Below are 19442 nucleotides of genomic sequence, written 5' to 3'. Positions count from 1 at the left end.
ACCTCAGGTGTGTCCAGGGATCCGTGTTTGCCCAACTATCTATTTTGTATCGCTTATGGGATTTATGAGATTGATCACTATTCGTTTTATCTTCACCTTTCATATTGTAGGGTGAGATAAATCAGTTTATTATCAAAAGTAGTTGAAGACTTTGTTTAAATTGAGTAATTATTAGTATGATTTATCAAATAGTGATTTTACACACGTGTTACGGTGTTAAATTACAGTGTCATTCCTACATGTCTACTAGATTATTGTCCTAGTTCCACTATATTTTCTTACCGATCGAATTATTCTTTGCCAATCCAACATTCTAAAACATGAAAGGTGAAGATAACGAACAAGTGATCAATCTCATAACTCCCACAAACAATACAAAATGAAGACTTCGGCAAACACGGACCCCTGGACACACCAGAGGTGGGACCAGGCGTCCAGGAGGAGCAAGCATCCCCCGCCGACCAGGCAAACGGAGCCATCCGCAGTCAAAGCCAGTGTGCCAAGAACGGCCCAACAATTGGCACGAAACACGCCAGACAGCACCCGACCCAACGACAGGCTGCATCGGTAAACCAGACCGCCACAACGACCACAGAACCCGCGAAATGCCGACCCCAAACGAGACCGACGGAACTCCTGCACCATCTACCTGCCTGCCAGCAGCCTGCTGCGATCCAAAAACTGACCATACGCAGAACAAGCTCTCACGCACAGAATCAGCCGCGAGACGCAGACAATTCACCTGAGCTTGTCTTGAGGTGACTGCAACATTTGATTATTGACATTTTTAAGGTCAATACGATGAGTTAAATACCGTAAGATTACAATATTCACCGCGCTCTGGTACTTCAAGGGTATAGCTAAAGTATTACATGTATATTGATCGAGACAATGTCAATAATTATGTAATATTCGACTTGTGGTCACGTGCAGGTAAACATAACGTTCTCCTTTGGTTGTTGGATCCCAGCCAATCGGAAAAACACGGAATCATTCTATCATATAAAAATATTAGAAATAATTCGTAGTACTCGCATGATTGAATTTCTCCTGTTCCCCTGTATAAATCATGAAAGATTAAAGAAAGGACCGATTTCTGGTTGTTAATCTGTATTTCTGGGTCAACGATTGGACGGATGATAAGTAGTGGACATCTATATTAATAGTGTCACGTCTCGTGTCATCAAGCAGAAGATTACCAGTCCTACTGCCAATATTTTTCTCCATACAAATGACACTTTGAGTGCTCACCATGATAACGACTGTAGAGGCCTTGTCCTAGATAAATGGGGTCTGCTTCTACGTTTTCGCTCGGTGTTCAAGCGATGTGGTTCGTCTATGACTGAAAAAATTATGCGCTTCATTAGATAGTTATTTCGTTTTAATCTCCCCCCCCCTCCTCCCGCATTTTTTTTTATATAAGCAAAATCATTTGACGTGGAAGAGATGGATAGAAGTTTGACGATACGTTCTTAATGAAAATTTAGCAGATATACATGTACAACAAATAAGCTTGATTTTATCGTCATGTGATTTGAATTATCGGTCCATTTTACATACCGCTGATGCCTTCATTTATCATTACAAGGAAAAATTAAGTCAAAATTTGCGAAAAGTCTATATTTAAATACTAGTGTAATTTTCTCTCTCATTCTCTTTTTAATTAAAACTAATTGTTTATTGAATGTATGTAAATTTATGTGCCAATAGTCATGTTCGACGAGTAACAAGGAAATTTAAAACGTTAAGTCTAGTACACATATTCAAAAGCATATGTCTGTATGTTTGTACATTAATTCTTATTCACGAACATGAATTGATGTTGATTGATGTATATCAACATATACTAGGACACCTCATACACTTGACAAATCAACTCCCATCCTTATCATTTGCATGGTGTTTTTTACAGGCAGGCAGGTGCTCGATCGTTAGTTCGGTGAGAAAAGTAAATACATACTGCAGTGTGCCTCTAATCGCATAAGATATGTAGTAACTGTGCCATGACTGGGAGTTAGTGAGAATGACGATAGGTAGTATAAAAAGACACAGCAAACAAACGAATACACATGTGCTGCGTTGTATCATAGTAACATAATTAACCCACCCAACCCCTAACAAAAATGGCTCTTTGGTTACACCCCCCCCCCCTAAGTAGGGTCGGTAGGACGGATTTTTTTCATTTTGTTAAAGGGGCATTCATTGTCAACTAGGACGCAAAATATTTTTAACAAATCTCAAATTTCTCCGCAATCAATTATTATTTCGGCCATTGTTTCTATTATATAAATCAAGGAAATCCTAATGTCAAAATTACAACAAGCGATTACAAGATGAGTGTGTCAGTGGGGATTTTTTTCCCCTGTAAAACTGTAACTCAGCCAGACACTGTCAAGGTGTTTGTTACACGTACATACGGGGTACAGGTTCTGTTTGACTTAAATCTCTTCATTTTGATAGTGTAATGGGTATCTAATTTCCTCAGGCTACAGGGGTGACACTGTTAAAGACGGGAAATATCCAAAGTATTATTGTTAATTGGATATCATATATACCCAGAGTTATGTATGTTTCTGTTTATATTACAGGTTTTCATCCGCATATTTGCTACTTTAAACTTCAATGTTTCTGTTTGTTACACAATTTGAAGAGCAAAGCAAACTGCACGTGTCACAGATCGATCTCAATCTGCACGTGTCTTAGAGCAATCTGCACGTGTCTCAGCTGTGACCTAGAATGATAAACTTTTTATTAAAAGTTTCAGAAACAATTATATCTACAGAGAATTTTACATGCTATATCCATGTATTATGACAGGCCCGATACGAGGTCAGACCACAGACTGTTATATAATTCGAAGTAGAGGTATAGAACTTTAAGTACACATTTAATGTACCCCAAGTCAAATATAAAGTAAACAAGTATTAGTTCGTCGATGATGAAAATAACTACCCAAGTTGTACAAAATCTGTATTCTAATATGTCCATACATAATCAATCTACATTAGTACGTGTACCGCCCAGACACGCAGAAATCAGCGAAATGCATGTTATCTTACCCTGGCACTACCACCATGCCCAAACAGATTATCAAGCAATTACCTAAAATATGCATGCTATTTCTTTATTCAAGATTTACTTAATTTTGTGGGGGAAAAATTGTATTTCCCTGCATTGGCCTATGTAGTTTTCTTATCTGTATTTTTCATCAATTGCAGTCAACTACAATAATGCCCCAGGGTGGGACAACCCATTAACGTCAATCACAATAATGTCCCAGGGAGGGGCAACCCATTAACGTCAATCACAATAATGTCCCAGGGTGGGGCAACCCATTAACGTCAACTACAATAATGCCCCAGGGTGGGACAACCCATTAACGTCAACTACAATAATGTGCCAGGGTGGGGCAACCCATTAACGTCAACTACAATAATGCCCCAGGGTGGGACAACCCATTAACGTCAATCACAATAATGTCCCAGGGTGGGGCAACCCATTAACGTCAATCACAATAATGTGCCAGGGTGGGGCAACCCATTAACGTCAATCACAATAATGTGCCAGGGTGGGGCAACCCATTAACGTCAATCACAATAATGTGCCAGGGTGGGGCAACCCATTAACGTCAATCACAATAATGTCCCAGGGTGGGACAGCCCATTAACTTCTATGAAAGCTTGACAGTTAGCTATAAAACACAGCAGTAACCTCATACAATTGGCACTGGCTGATTTAGGGGGGGGGGGGGCTAAAATTTTCAAAGTTTAGGTTACAAATCAGTGCGTACTATAAAAAGAGGGAAAATCAAATCATATCTATAATAATTGATTCTAAAATGTGAAAATCAAAATACATAAAGTCCCGTATTTAACATAAGTAGGAGAAATAAGCATTATATCTTGCTCTAACATTGTACACACATAAATGAATAACTGTATAGAGATTCCGAGTTGATTATATTTTTTTCAATAGAAATACTAGTATGCTTTTCTTAAGAATTGTTTATATATACCTTGGTTTAATTTTTTGCAGCCCCTCCCACCCTCCCCAAAATCTAGCTGCAGAACTGTAGCTCTCTGAAAAAATATTGTTTTTCGGCACAATATTTTTTCAGAGAGCAACAGTTCTGCAGCTACTCAAAATCATGCATTAATTTTTTTATTGGCTATTATAATTTTTTTTTAAAAATCTGCTTCTTTCAAAAACGAGAAACATCTGTTGAGGCAAGAGGCGTAACATGTGATGAAAAGGGGCAAGGGCGGATCCAGAGGGGTCGGGACCCATTTACCGCAGAGCTTCTGGCCTATTGGGAGTAACCTTTTTTTTTTTAGATTTAAAATCAGATCTGAGTATAGGGATAACAATGACTAGAACGTACGAAACAAGTAGTCAAAACGAAATAACAGTCTCCAGATCTCCCTAAAATGTTATGTACACATGTATAAACTGTCTCTAGATCTCCCTAAAATGTTATGTACACAAGCAAAAAATGTGTAAATGGATGGGGTTGGAGATTGTGAAAAGTAGCTAAAAGATCGATCAAGTGCTAGACCCCCCCCCCCTTTCACAAATTCCTGGATCCGCCTATGATGTGTGTGTAGGGGGTTTCAATTCCAAGAAATACAAATAGATGGACTCAAATCACATCTCAATGACGAGCAAATAAGTTTGACTAGAAAGAAATTTACTGATGATAAATTTTGTCTCATTTGAGTAGTGTTGATAAAGGTGTGTTTCTGTTTGTAAGAGGGGGTGAAGGCTAATTATATGGTCAAAATTTACTCTTAAAATCCCTAAAATTCAGGAGCTTCCGGAGGCTTCGCCCCAGACTCCCTGCCTCTGGAAAAAAAATCCACGACCCCCAATCCCCCCCCCCAACCAGAATTCCTGGATCCGCCCCTGATTGGTAAAGAATTTTCATCGATTGACCTTTGCCAGAACCAGCAAAGGGACGTAACTCGCGGGGAAGTGTTCATACATGTATTGGTTGAACTCCTCGTTTCTCACGCTTTGTTGTCGGTGTTTGTAAATTATTTACCCTCGTTAATACAATATGAACAGAAACATGTCTATCCAGTAATTTCTACTGCTTATTGTGGGAAATCCTATGCCACGTCCTTGTATAATAGTGGAGTTTATGAGCAATTTATAATCGTAGACAGAATGAGCCACAGGGGTGGTGCCGTACGAAAATGCAAACGCACCTTTATGTAGAACAAAACGAAATCAGTAAACTATTGGATCTGCGCACTAAAAACAAAGATATCAGTAAAAGTGATGGGTGCTCCCCGAACTGCATCTAACCAATGAACTACTTCATATAAGGAATGACTCGCACAATGCTTAATAAATGTGGGAATATTGTTGAACTAAATGCGTTTTCTTCTTCATGCATTATGTACATGTATGTGTTGAATGACGTTGACCGAAACAAAATGACCTTGGATGACCTTTGTCTGAAAGCCTGTTAGTTATTTATGTGATATATGATCAATACCTGTTAAAATCTGTTGAGATAAAGATTTTTTTTCCTTACATAAGGTATGTTTTGAGTGACCTTGACCCTTCCAAAATGACCTTAAGAGGTCTTGGTCCAAAAATAAATAATTTGAAATATTTCGTTGAAATGAATGGGTTTTTTCATATAAAAAGTATATGCTGTGAGTGATCTTGACAAAATTACCTTAAGTGACCTCTGAAAATAATTTGCCTCTTACTTATGAATGCGATATATGATCAATACCTTTTCAAAAACTGTAGGCCTAGTTATCTGGAACATTTTAAACATAAAGTACGTTCTGAGTTACCTTGACCTTTCCAAAATGACCTTGAGTGACTTTTCTCGGAAAGCCTTTTACCTAATACTTATTTGTGCGATAAATTATCAATACCTGTTCAATAACTGTTGAAATCATAAACCTCTTCCTTTTAAAAGGTATATGTTCTGAGTGACCTTGACCTTTCATAAATACCCTTGGTCCAAAAGTTCCTGTCTCAAGGAATATTTGTGATTAATTATGATCAATTCCTGACCAAGAAAATTCAGGGAACATAAATAACACTGTTATTGGCAGATACTAAATTTTCCAGTGAGCAGGATATTTTGAATGATGTGAACCAAGTACAAGTTTATTTACATCTATTTTAATTAAATGTTCGGAATTTGCTAGGTGACTTATTGTTATTGGTCTGGACCCGTCGTTGCGCGTCGTCAGTCATGCGTTAACAATTGAACATAACAACCATACCAATTCTTTTCAAAGTGAGTTAAGGTGGACATAACTTGTAAATTTCAGGACTCTTACATCCAGGGCTAAACGCCGAAAAAATGATCAATTCTTCTGTAAGAAAAATTAAATGCATAGTGATGTAGAGCAGGACATTCTCTACCAACACTGTACATTCCATGATTCCCTGGGTAGAGGTTCTGACTCCAAGGCATGCCCAAACTTGGCATTTAGTGTTTATGTGTAAAACATTTTTAAATGCTATTGATGCTTAATTGATTGGTTGTATCTTGTTTAACGTCCCTCTCGAGAATTTTTCACTCACATGGAGACGTCACCAAGACGACCATTGAGCAGTGAGGGTTCTTTAGCGTGCCATACCTTCTGTGACACGGGCCATCCCCGAGGATCCGTGCCATTCACACCTCATGCCGAGCGTCTGGCGATGGAACTGTCACTACCTGTTTTAACAACTAAGGTCTGTCGCGGCTGGGATTCAAACCCATACCTTCCGCATGCGGGGCGAACGCTCTACCTCTAGAACACCGCGGAGGTGATACTTAATTGAAGCTAAATAGACATTTAAAAGGAGCATATGACCCTTTACCCAATTGTAAATATCAAGATTCAATTCAATGTATTTTAAGAAACGCAGCCAACATAAGGACCGGTGAGTGTATAAGCAGACTGCGTTTCAGTTTTCCCATGAATATGTTGGTATGGGGGTGTCGTTTTGGTTCCCATAGCAGTGCCACTAATTCGAAGACAGTGATCACCATTGAACATGAAATTATTGAATTGAAGAACATGTTCCAAGACCTGACCGAGTAAGTTACTCAGCGGAAGGGCTATGGACGACTCTAATACAGCATACTTCCCTGTAAACTTCGATACCCTCATCATGTGGAATATTTGTGTACAATGATGTGGCATACATGGTCAGGAGGAAGGTATTAACTGGGAGATTAGGGGATGAAGTTATGTTCAAGTAGTCCGTGGTAATCTTTAGATAAGGTTGACAAGGTATGCTTATTCCTCTTAGTCACCTGGTCCCACTACTGGTGTGTCCAGGGGTCCGTGTTTGTCCAACTCGTAATTTTGTATACCTTGTAGGAGTTGAGGTTGATCACTGTTCGTTATATTCACATTTTCAGGGTAACTGTTTTACGTGTGGACGGATATGTAAATCGATTGCTTCTGAGAATGCCCAATGACACTTACTATGAGACGGTCTGGCATACCTACTTTAAAATGTATTTTAGAGAGCAAATCAAATTGCACAGGTCGAGAATTAGTTGGAAGTAATGTTTCGAATACATTATCATCTATTTCACTGTTTTGGTGCATATTCTGAAAGGATCTTGGTGATTTTGACAGAAACGTCCTCAATGGGATACGATTCAAGTATTTAGTAAAATCGATCATCTAAAAGTTCTCCTTTGGCCTTGTTTGGTGTGTGTCTCATTATCCAAATTATCTACTGGCAACCCTTTACCTTATTTTTTAATGATTACGTCAAACTGGTTTTAGGCACTATATCAAGCAGATCTTTATTGCATAAATCATCTCTAGATTTTTCTTGTGTCAGGATTCTTTCTATTTCTGTTGGCAAAGCACTGATGCAAGACTGTAGACCTCTACATTGAAGCTGGTTCCTAACCACTCTTTCTATGGTTTTCTAGATCATGAAGTGAATCCTGGGAGGAACTGTCATCAAGAGTTTTTGTCACAGACACTTGTTTCTGTAAATGACTTATGACCTCTGTATACTAATAATAACACAAGGTACCTAGCTTCAAATGACACCGAATAGCACCCCCTGAGAATGTCGGCTTTTTGAGCTTCCATGGAATATGCGATGCAAGTGTATTTAATACCGTTCTATTGTACAATCATTCAACTAAAAAACCATGTATGACATGACTGCATTCATTGCCTCTTATCGCCGAAAACTGCAACAAAACATGGGTCTACAGCTCCATTTTCCGTTTTATACCACGATATGCTATGTACTGATACCGCGCAGAATAAGTGCGCGATTTTGACTGGCTAGTACGCTCTTCTAAAATTACGTTTGGAATTTTGGAATTCTTTAGAGTTATTTATTGAAAGATGAAGAGTAGGGGATGAATTAAAAATAACAGGCAAAAGGATGGTTTTAATGGTGACCATTGACCACAATTGATCTTATTTTATATTATTTAGTTACTAACATTAGGGGGGAAATGCTACAAAAAATAAAGGAGGCTCCATCCCCCCCCCCATATTTTTTCCACAGACACCTGATATATAAATAACAACACACACACACCCCTTATAATTTTTTTTGCGGTGATAATTTTTCCAAAATATGTGGATTCCTTGTCTGTCTCATCCCAATTTCGATTGATGTAGTCGTTTCATCACGCTTTTCACAAGCTTTAGAGAGTGACTCTCTACTGGTCGACAGGTATAATAAAATATACTTATTATAAACAGTATAAGGCAAGTATAAGGCTTACCAAAAGCATGTTCACGGTTATATCAATCGAAATTAGGATGGAATAGACGGGGAATCCACACATTTCGGAAAAATAATCGCCGCCCAACAAAAATCAGAAAGGGGGAGTGGGGTGGTAGTGGTGTCCATACTTCAGATGCCTGTGAATTTTTCTATATCGAAACAGATCCGTAAAATTAGGGATACGGGGGAGGGGGCGCCGGAGAAGTTGGAAGTTGCACATGGCTTGTTTAAATTTCCTCACAGGCAATAATAACAAGAGGTACTGTGAGCAATGCTCACTAAGAATACCCCCCGCTTACCCCAATCTCCCAAAGGGTGTTGGTAATAGGTAAAACTTCAGTATTATGATCCAAAAGGTATCTAGGAACACAGCATCTCCATGCGATGAAAAAAGCCATTAAAGAATTTAAATGGAAACCATATTGCTACTTCGATGTCCAGTGTGCGTGACCTTTGACCTTTTGACCCCAAAATCGATAGGGAACATCTTCATCCCATGGGTAGTCCATATGTATGATATGGTGACTGTAGGTGGAAAGGATAACACTTTAGAGCCCGGAAACCATATTGCTAGTTCAATGTCCAGTGCGCTTGACCTTTGACCTTTTGACCCCAAAATCGATAGGGAACATCTTCATCCCATGGGTAGTCCATATGTATGATATGGTGACTGTAGGTGGAAAGGATAACGCTTTAGAGCCCGGAAACCATATTGCTAGTTCAATGTCCAGTGCGCTTGACCTTTGACCTTTTGACCCCAAAATCAATAGGGAACATCTTCATCCCATGGGTAGTCCATATGTATGATATGGTGACTGTAGGTGGAAAGGATAACGCTTTAGAGCCCGGAAACCATATTGCTACTTCGATGTCCAGTGCGCTTGACCTTTGACCCCAAAATCGATAGGGAACATCTTCATCCCATGGGTAGTCCATATATATGATATGGTGACGGTAGGTGGAAAGGATAATGCTTTAGAGCCTGGAAACCATTGCGTCTACAGACGGACGGACGGACAGACGGACAACCCGATTCCAGTATACCCCCCCCCCCCCCCCCGCCACAACTTGTTGCGGGAGGTATAAAAATATAACAGTCATGATAAAGATCTTCAGAACCTTAATTAGTGGGAGGAGGGGGCAGGATTTATAGTGTTCGTCATTGCGGTCTCAATGTTTTCCCCTCAGGCTGGGAGGGGGTCATCCTTTGCTTCAGAGCTTCAATTTATAACTTTCAAGCTTACATGCATTAATATCTTCTCATTCACTACTGCGTAGTACTATCAAAAATAGTGGAGGGGCCGGTCTCGCAATATATCTTCATTTGCATACATGAAAATAACAGCCAGGTAATGTTCTTTGTCAATAAAAAGGGTGGGCCAGTCCCCTCCGGAAAACATTGGTATGTGCCTGCAGCGTTCTTGGTACTTATGGTGGGTTTCATAAGACTTCAATGTAACAACAGGTACTTGTCACATCAACACATACCATTAACACATCCTTGCTCTATTTTGCATACTTCCAAATAATCTTTGATCTGTATTTTCACTGACTTTCCATAGATCTGCTTGAAACATTCAATTGGCAGAAATATTTTTCATTTTAGTTTTACAGTAAGTCATAATTTCATTATTATCTTCATCAGAAATGATTCCGACACGAAAATATTTTTAAATATCCCATCGGGAAGTCTTAGCTTCTATCTTCTGACGACATGTAAAATCCCGAAACGTACGAACAGATTTGGGTTTTTTTTAGTAACTAAAAATAGCGCACAGCGTCTTCAATTCAAAATTTTTATTTTGTTAACAAAGCAATATTTTCAAGATTTTTTGGTAATAAACATCGTATCAATTTATTGTGATAATAAAACAATGAGACTTTATTTTTCAACACAACGAATATACAATTTTCATTCTGTGCGGTATCAGTACAAAGCACTTCGTGGTATAAAACGGAAAATCGAGCTGTTGACACATGTTTTGTTGCAGTTTTCGGCAATAAGAGGCAATGAATGCAGTCATGTCATACATGGTTTTTTAGTTAAATGATTGTACAATAAAACGGTAGTAAATACATTTGCATCGCATATTCCCTGGAAGCTCAAAAAGCCGACATTCTCAGGGGGTGCCATTCTGTGTCATTTGAAGCTAGGTACCTTGTGTTGTTATTAGTATACAGAGGTCATAAGTCATTTACAGAAACAAGTGTCTGTGGTTTTTGTGGTAGAAATGCTCTTAAGCCATACACGTAAAAAAAAAATCCGAATGTCTCCTCTGACTTCCTGATCGCTAACCCCTCATGGTGTGAGACAAAAGTTCGATCCTTCAGAGAGAAGCGAAAGTTAAGAAAGTACGTATAAATCTTAGAATAGATAAAAAAAGAAGATGCAGCTGGTGGAAATGATGATATACATTTGTAAGAAGCACGACAAACCAACATTATTAAACCAACGCTATTATCCAAAGGTGTCGTATCTACATAGTAGATACAAGGTCAAAAGAGATATTATGTAAAACACCAAACTGAATAATATTTTACTACTTCAAAAAATGTCACTCAAAATCATAAGTTTAAACCAGTGCATTTATGTTCATAACTCGATAGTGCTCATAGAATAGGTGTCCTATAGTGCTTGTTACCGCCCAGGGTCCCTTGTTCTTGGTATCCGTACACCACTAGTCATATAACAAACGTGGTCCTGTCATTTCTTTATTCACATCTAAAATACTTCTCACATGCGGAAAGCATGGACCTACCGTTCAGTAAAACACGGTCAGTGTTTACTTACACTCTTAGTCTAAAGCGCCAAACATAGGTCGAAATTGTGCAGTCCTTCACCGGTAATTCTAACGTCTCCATGTTAGTGACAAAATCTCAAGAGCGACATTAAACAATATACATACAACTTAGTCTTGTTATCAAGAGATACCCAGTCATACCCTGGTACAGGAAATCCCTGGATCTGCTCTTGCAATGTATGAGACATACCAGAAACTTGATCACAACAACAAGTGTGTTGTATCAAATGCAGTGTGTGCTTTCATAATCCCTGCGAGGAATTTTCATTCAACCACATGTACTTAAACCGTTCGAGTGTGACTTGGCATCGCTGCAGATAAGATAGCATTAACGTTGACAGTTTTACGTATAACAGCTTTGTACTTTTCACTTCTATTATATACTCACTGTTAATCGATGCTAACACCTTATTGGAATCTATTACATCATCATGCTTTAGCCCAAGGTACAAAGGTAGCCCTCAACATAAGTTAAACTCAACATAAAGGCACATTTCATCTGTTGCAACTCGCGTTCACTGTTAATTCATCTCGCATGCACATCACACAATTGCATTGACCCAAATATTCAAAAGAATACCACCAACCTACGCTTACTTACATTGAACTTCCGTGGCATTCAAACCAGCCAATCAGGATTTCACACTGCGTTAGATTACACCAAACCAGACATCTATGAAACTGAGTCATGGCATAGGGGAGTTAAGCCAGGGAACGATCCGTGTAAAACGTTATTGGGAACAGTGGAATATTTCCTAAGGACATTTTAATGTACATATAAGAAACGATAGATCATTAGGGAATGGGGAGGTGTATTTACACCAGCTCAGGAAAAGTTTATCATGCTTCACCCCAGCTTGTAACAGGCTGTTAAAGACCAATACCTGGAAAGGAAAACACCTATCTTTGCATTCTTTTGATGTGCCCTTAGAACATTAGATGATAAACGCACAGTCGACGATTCCATAGGAAAACTGTCTAGTAAATCCAAAGCTCATCATCAGGTGACGTTAACTGCCTGGATATTAACTAGGGAAATATGTCAGTTCACCAAACACTGACCATCCTATCCATAGAGCATAGACTTGCTCAGATGAAGTTAACCAACTAGAAACAATAATATCCCAGACTTAGTATTCACAAATAACCTGTCGCTTGTAAAGGCATCTACATCCGGGCAGCTATTGTTTTGACCTATAAACATTGTTCTATAATAACAGCCATGAAAATCCAATTGTTTGGTAAAGCGAACTGGGTCCATATATCGTGTGGCATGTTACACATATCTGAGAATATTGAGACCACATCTTTTGAAACATATCCACCACTGAGTCACCCTGGTAGGATTTCAAAACTGGTAAATACAAGTCAGGGAGTGAAAATGTACACACCAAAACGTTCAGAGATACTCTGTACCTTGGTTTGATGGAGACTTAAAAGCATGGCGAAGTGTAAATCTAGACTCTTTCACCATATCAAGATTGATTGATTGATTGAATATTGTTTAACATCCCTCTCGAGAATATTTTACTCATATGGAGACGCGACCACTGCCGGTGAAGGGCTGCAAAATTTCGGCCTATGCTCGGCGCTTGTGACCTTTGAGCACAGAGGGATCTTTATCGTGCCACACCTGCTATGACATCGGTTCTTGCGGTCTCATCCGAAGGACCGCCCCATTTAGTCGCCTTCTACGACAAGCAAGGGGTACTGAGGACCTATTCTAACCCGGATCCCCACGCGATATCAAATAGTGGAGTGACTATGAAGTACACCAGAGGGAATGTAAACGTGCATTTATGAGAGTGGTGATAAATTTTATCAACAACTCCATCCAAACAGGTCTTCACGAAATAATCCCAGACCATTTGGGCGTTTTGTGTAATCATGAACACGTGACTGTTGGCATTGCACCATTTAAAAAGGTAGGTAGTCATCTAACTAACAGTAAGGATAAAGCCGAGATCCAAATCAGACGTTACTTAGGACGAGGAGACAACACCAATCTATTTAACAAACACGGGAGAGCATTCCCCGTGTAACTAGCAAGAGTGTGGGAAAACTTACGTGGAATAAACGCTTCTAAAAACCCAAAACCTCGATAGGATCCTAACGCTTGCGTTGAAAACTTGTGTTCATCAATTGGTCTCAGGACTCGGTTATCTTCCAACGCTCTGTTGATGCAGGTATTGTACCTTCAGATTGGTTGGTTAATTGTTTTACATCCCGTTGAATTTTTTTTCACTCATATTGAGACGTCACCAGCTGTAGGTGAAGTACCACAAATTTAGACCTACATATATGCTTGGTGATAAGCGCAGAACCAGTTAGGGTTCTTTGAAGTGTTAAAGTTTTCCCCGACGCGGGATCTCCTTTTTTAAGGTCATATCCGAAAGACCAGTGATTCTCACTTCTAAATACCGAGTGTTTGGCGAAGGAGCAATCACTAACTATATTAAGGTTTGACGAGGCCATGGCACGAGGGGGCTCGAACTCGAGACCTCCCGGTTACGAACAAACGCTCTACCACTGAGCTTCCGCGACCGGTACCTTCAGATTGGTGACAGGCGAATGTTGCTCCAGTCTTTAAGAAATCACTGTGCGTTATCTTCACCTTGCATATGCATTTATCTGAAAACTACCGCGCTTTTTCGATGACTTGTGAGACATGCAAACTTTTACAGCATATTAATTTGTAAACACATGTTGAATCAACTGGAAAGGCATTGCTTATTACCTTCACTCAACCACAGTTTCAGGAACGGCTATTCGTATGAAACACAGTTGGTCACCACTGTACATGACCTACTGACTTTATGTATTGTAGGAAATTAGGTGGACTAGGCTATACTTGATTTCAGTATAGTGTGAAAGATGAAGATAACGAACAGTGATCAATCTCATAACTCCTATAAGCAGAATATTTCTAAGTGATCCATCCTATTTTTGCATTTTCATGATTATCTCCCCTTGGGAGGAACATGGCCCTTCATCTGAACAAATTTGAATTCCCTTCAACCATGGATTATTTGTACCAAGTTTGATTGAAATTGGTCCAGTGGTTCTGGATAAAAATGTGAAAAGTTTACTGATAGACTGACGGACAGACAAAAGGTGATCAGAATAGCTCACTTGAGCTTTCAGCTCAGGTAAACAAAAATTGAAGGAACACTTCGTGAATAAAGATAAATGTTACTGCACAGGCACCTTCCTTAGATTCCTAGTAACGTATTACAGGGTATTGACCGAGTGGTTAGAGCATCGCGCTCAAAATCACACGGCCCTCACCTCTAGTCGGAGCGGATTCGAATCCCGCTCACGCCGGTGAGTGAGAAAATTTCCCAGTTTACTTTCTGAAGGCCGGTGGTCTCTTCCCAGGTATATTATATCTGGGTTCTCTCTTCCACCAATAAAACACTGGGCGCCACCATATAACTGAAGAATTGCCGAGTGTGGCGGAAATCAGCAAAAAATCAATGGGTGCGATATCGTAGAATCCCCTCTATTAATTAGATTATAAGTGAATGTTTGTTCCGATAGAAGTCTATATAATTGGAATATACATGTGGTTGGACTTAGCAGAATCAGTCACGCTTGACTGCACAAAGCAGATCCCACGATGAGGTCTGCTGAGTCTGGTCTATAATAGACACAGATTTTATAGAGCAGACGTAAGATCAGGTTTTTGCGTCTGATAAGGTATTAGGTTGTGTCTGAGTAGGAGCGTCAATAATTCGTTGAAAGGACAGTACTTGATAATCTTATAGTACTTTAATATGAATATCCTTCAACCCTGCGAGGTGTATGGTACAGAATGTATAAGATACATGTATCATAGGAGATAAGACAGCTACCAATTGACCTAACCTGATAAGTTGACTCAAAATGAACAAGTAACGATAACAGTAATCCATCTCATAACTCCAATAAAGAAAACAAAGATAAGAGAGGGGCAAACACGGACCCCTGGACATACCAGTGACAATATCAAAACAGTACTGGAGATAAAAATTGGGAAATGATAACACCAAATTACGTACATGTATATTTTTGACATATAATTTGATCTTTAAGATGTAATGGGATTTTGAAGATACTGAAACAGTTTTTAAAAGCGCGATTTGCATATGCTATCCGTACTGTTACCCCCAATGAAAGGCGAAGATAACGAACAGTGATCAATCTCATAACTCCTATAAGCAATATAAAATTGATAGTCGGGCAAACACGGACTCCTGGAAACACCAGAGGTGGGATCAGGTGCTTAGGAGGAGTAAGCATCCCTTACCAACCGGTCACACCCGCCGTGAGCCCTATATCCTTATCAGGTAAACGAAGTTATCCGTAGTCAAAATCAGTATGCCAAGAACGGCCTAACAATCGGTATGAAACACGTCAGACAGCATTTGACCCAATGATAGGTTGTATTGACGAACTAGATCGTTATAACGACCATAGACTTGCGAAATGCTGACTTCAATCGAGACTGTTGAAACCCCTGAATTGATTTGATCTGCACTACCTGAGAATGCTTGCATATTAATATATGACTAGTCTTGGTCCTGCTACTCCGAGAAATTTTCTCTTAGATAGTTCTGAGTTTAACTTTGATCCCATATTGAGGCCCCATCCTGTAAATCTAGGCAGTGCGGTGCAACCTTGAAGTTCGGCAATAAGGAGCTTAAAATGTCTCGATCTGTTTCAGCATATACCTAACCATCGAGGTTTGAAAATCCGTTAACATGACAAAAAGTTACTTACATGTACCGTCTTTCTATCCAAAGAGCGATCCACAGTGTAGTTTTCTTGTCAGTAGTGCACGTGCTGGTATTGAGCGGTCAATAATCAACACGTATCTTAACCTGTGAAAAAAATATGTACTTCTTTTTAAATGAATCTAAAAACCCTTCTCCTGAAACTTGAATCTGTAACACAATCGCCAAGTAGCATAAATTAAAGTACTGTAGTGATTTGATCATTGATATACAAACTACTAATGAAATTTCCTAATGAGAAGTTTGTTAATACTTATAATTCATTACAGAGGACATTCGTACCACGAAGGACATTTGTACCCAAAGGCTAATTAATATTTATTCATAGCTTTCCTTGCTGACCAATACCAGCCGATGTCTGAACAGTGATATTTTGTTTACCACTTTTTTCGTCACTCAATACAATTATTGTTATGTGTTTATTAGACTTTCTGTTTCCTAGCAAGAGCTGATCAGAAGTAAATGGCAGAGTATAGAAGTGCAATGGGTGTCATCACCAGGTCAATACAGTCAAAATAAACTTCTGATACATCGTCATCCCTGATTAAGAGATGGTCCATGGTCAACAGGCTGGACAAACACTGGTTCAATAGGTCAACTGGACATTCAATGATGGCGCGTCCTAGGATACGAGACTTTCCGAGATTTCCTATCACCAATGGAAATAGACTTTATCAAAGACTTTGGGCCGACATCTTCCTCCATATAATCTTGTGCAAGTGAATTATTGTTCGTTCCCTGGCTGCTCTCCATACAAAGAAACATCTACAAACATCTGTCTGCAAGTGAACAAGCTGTGGGGGGAACCAGCTTAAGTTTAGACTGTGTTTCAGAACCTCGATTGGCTCAAACATTTTGTATTATTTTCATTTTATTTTCAAGGGACTGATTCACGATTTTACCCAGAATTTTGTTTTTTTACTTTTAATGATCAGAATCTACTGTGTAATGTGTTTGAAAGATTTCAAATGAAAATTAAGGTTATACACTGTACATCATCACGGAAGCTCATTTTAGAGAGTTTATTATTTGTTTTGTAAACAAAGATTGCAGTATGCTATTGTTTACGAAATTTTCATAAAAAATAGATATCGATCTAAGTTTATTATTTTTTTCACATTTCAAGCATTTTGGGGGTAAAATGTGTCATCTAAAAGTTAAAATTTGTGACTATGCAAAATTAAGATGCATTATATTACAAAATCAATATTTCACTTCTTTGTTTGTTTACATAAAAAGTTTACATAACACAGTTTTAAGGCTAAAATATTGCTTGCATTCAGAAGGTCAAAATTTGGCTGTCAACAACAAATGAGTTATATTTTTAATGTTTAACATTAAAAATGAAAATTATTTTTATCAAAAATCGTGAACCAGTCCCTTTAAAGGATTAAATTATTTGTATTTAATTCTTGAAAGACAATTTATGTTATTTTAAAACACAACGCGGAGATATTTTATTTTTCTTATTAAAAGCTATACGATCGATTTTTATTCATTGTAATTGTAATAAACTTAAATTATAGCTGATTGATGTCTTTTGTGATTATTGTATAATAGTTGCAATTGTCTTACAAATCTCCTTTAAATTTTCTCTGTCACTAGAAAGCGAACATTTCCATGTCAAATATATTTCTCATCAAATCTTTTCCTGTGTGACGTTAAAAGATGCATGTTTTGGTGGACCGTGGTACTGTAATGAAATGTTAGATTTTTTTTGTCCTTGGCTTTATTCCTCTCATTACATTATAAGTAGTGCGGTTTTATGGTTGCGTAATACTTTCCGTCGATGCATGTTCCCTAGTTTTGAATTGCCCTGTCGTAAAGATATGACCTCGCTGTAAGTACTACCTGAACCGTGGCCAGATCCTCTCGCATTTGACATTTTGGGAGTATTGAAAGTTAAGTTTGACATATCGTTTTATACTCGCTGGAAAGCGATCATTTCCATGACAAATTTATCTGATTCATTATAATTGATAAGTCTGTGTCACTCTTTGTTCTTTGGTACAAACTATATATCTTTTTTTTTTATCTTGAAATAGCAATTGCATAGATATAATCAAACACTTAATCTCCGATGATACTTCATAAAATAAATTCGCTTGCAGAAAAAATATGTACTTTACATTTGTTTTGAATATCATTTTATTTGTTAGAAGGTGCACATTTTAATGGTAAGGGGATTTTAAGAAATAGTTAGATTCTATGTCCGTAGCTTACCTTGTTTCCCTACACTAGACTCAGTCTAGAGTAATTTTATGGCTGTAATCGCTCCTGTCTACCTGCGAGTCTGAGTTTTCAAATGCATGGTCACAATTGTGGCCTCTATAAAAACACTTACTTGTACCGAAACGTGGCCAAATTGAAGACGCACAAACGCGAGATACAATACCAAAAACAAATTTATAAAAGCACTAATAAAGCCACTTAATCACTCTAAATTAATATCTTCCCTTCATTTTATTTTACAATGACGTTGTTTTTGGAAGTTTTCTCTCTAATTTTGTCTAATTTCAATAATTTTGAAACAATATTTCTATTCTCATCCCGACCCGATGATGGAAAACTGTAGACAAACTTACAACGAAATTATTTTTCTCAATTCTGTATATCAGTGTATCATTCGTCTTAACAATGTAGATTATTAATATTTATGCCCCCCTTTGAAAAAGAGGGGGCATATTGTTTTGCACCTGTCGGTCGGTCGGTCTGTCGGTCGGTCGCTCTGTAGACCATGTGTTGTCCGCTCAATATCTTGAGAACCATTCACTTGATGATAATGATATTTCATATGTGGGTTAGTTATGAGTAGAAGAGGATCCCTATTGTTTTTCAGGTCCAAAGGTCAAGGGTCAATCTACTCTCGACATAGGAATATAATGTCCGCTCAATATCTTGAGAACCCTTTGCTTGAAAGACATCAAACTTGGCACACTGGTACATCCTAAGGAGTAGATGACCCCTATTGATTTTGAGGTCATATGGTCAAGGGTCAAACTGGGCATAGGAATATACTGACCATTCAATATCTAGAGAACCCTTTGCTTGACAGACATCAAACTTGGTATGTCAGTACATCTTCAGAAGAAGATGACCCCCATCGATTTTGAGGTCACATGGTCAAAGGTCA

General features: G+C 38.5%; 1 protein-coding gene and 1 long non-coding RNA gene across 9 annotated transcripts in view; one reads left to right on the top strand and one right to left on the bottom strand.

The window, feature by feature from the left end:
* Positions 1-19442, bottom strand: part of LOC125681755 (monocarboxylate transporter 2-like) — a 37701-nt gene that overhangs the window by 12315 nt on the left and 5944 nt on the right. For 2 of the 8 annotated variants that reach the window (XM_048921965.2, XM_056156180.1), the window contains exons 1-2: positions 11923-12094; positions 1252-1342 (exon numbers count right to left, since the gene is read on the bottom strand). The gene's annotated coding sequence lies outside the window, so the exon portion shown is untranslated. Of the gene's footprint in view, positions 1-1251; positions 1343-11922; positions 12116-12418; positions 12931-16295; positions 16397-19442 lie in introns of those variants that run through there. The other 6 variants (XM_048921967.2, XM_048921966.2, XM_048921963.2 and 3 more) reach the window with 6 other exon arrangements.
* Positions 13478-17837, top strand: LOC130052113 (uncharacterized). Its single transcript, XR_008800477.1, has 2 exons — positions 13478-13720; positions 16752-17837. It is a non-coding gene; the product is annotated as an uncharacterized LOC130052113 (long non-coding RNA).

This window comes from Ostrea edulis, chromosome 2, assembly GCF_947568905.1.
Source record: "Ostrea edulis chromosome 2, xbOstEdul1.1, whole genome shotgun sequence".
NCBI lineage: Eukaryota > Metazoa > Mollusca > Bivalvia > Ostreida > Ostreidae > Ostrea > Ostrea edulis.
Note: the sequence above shows the minus strand (reverse complement) of the source record. Positions and strands in the feature narration are given on the sequence as shown.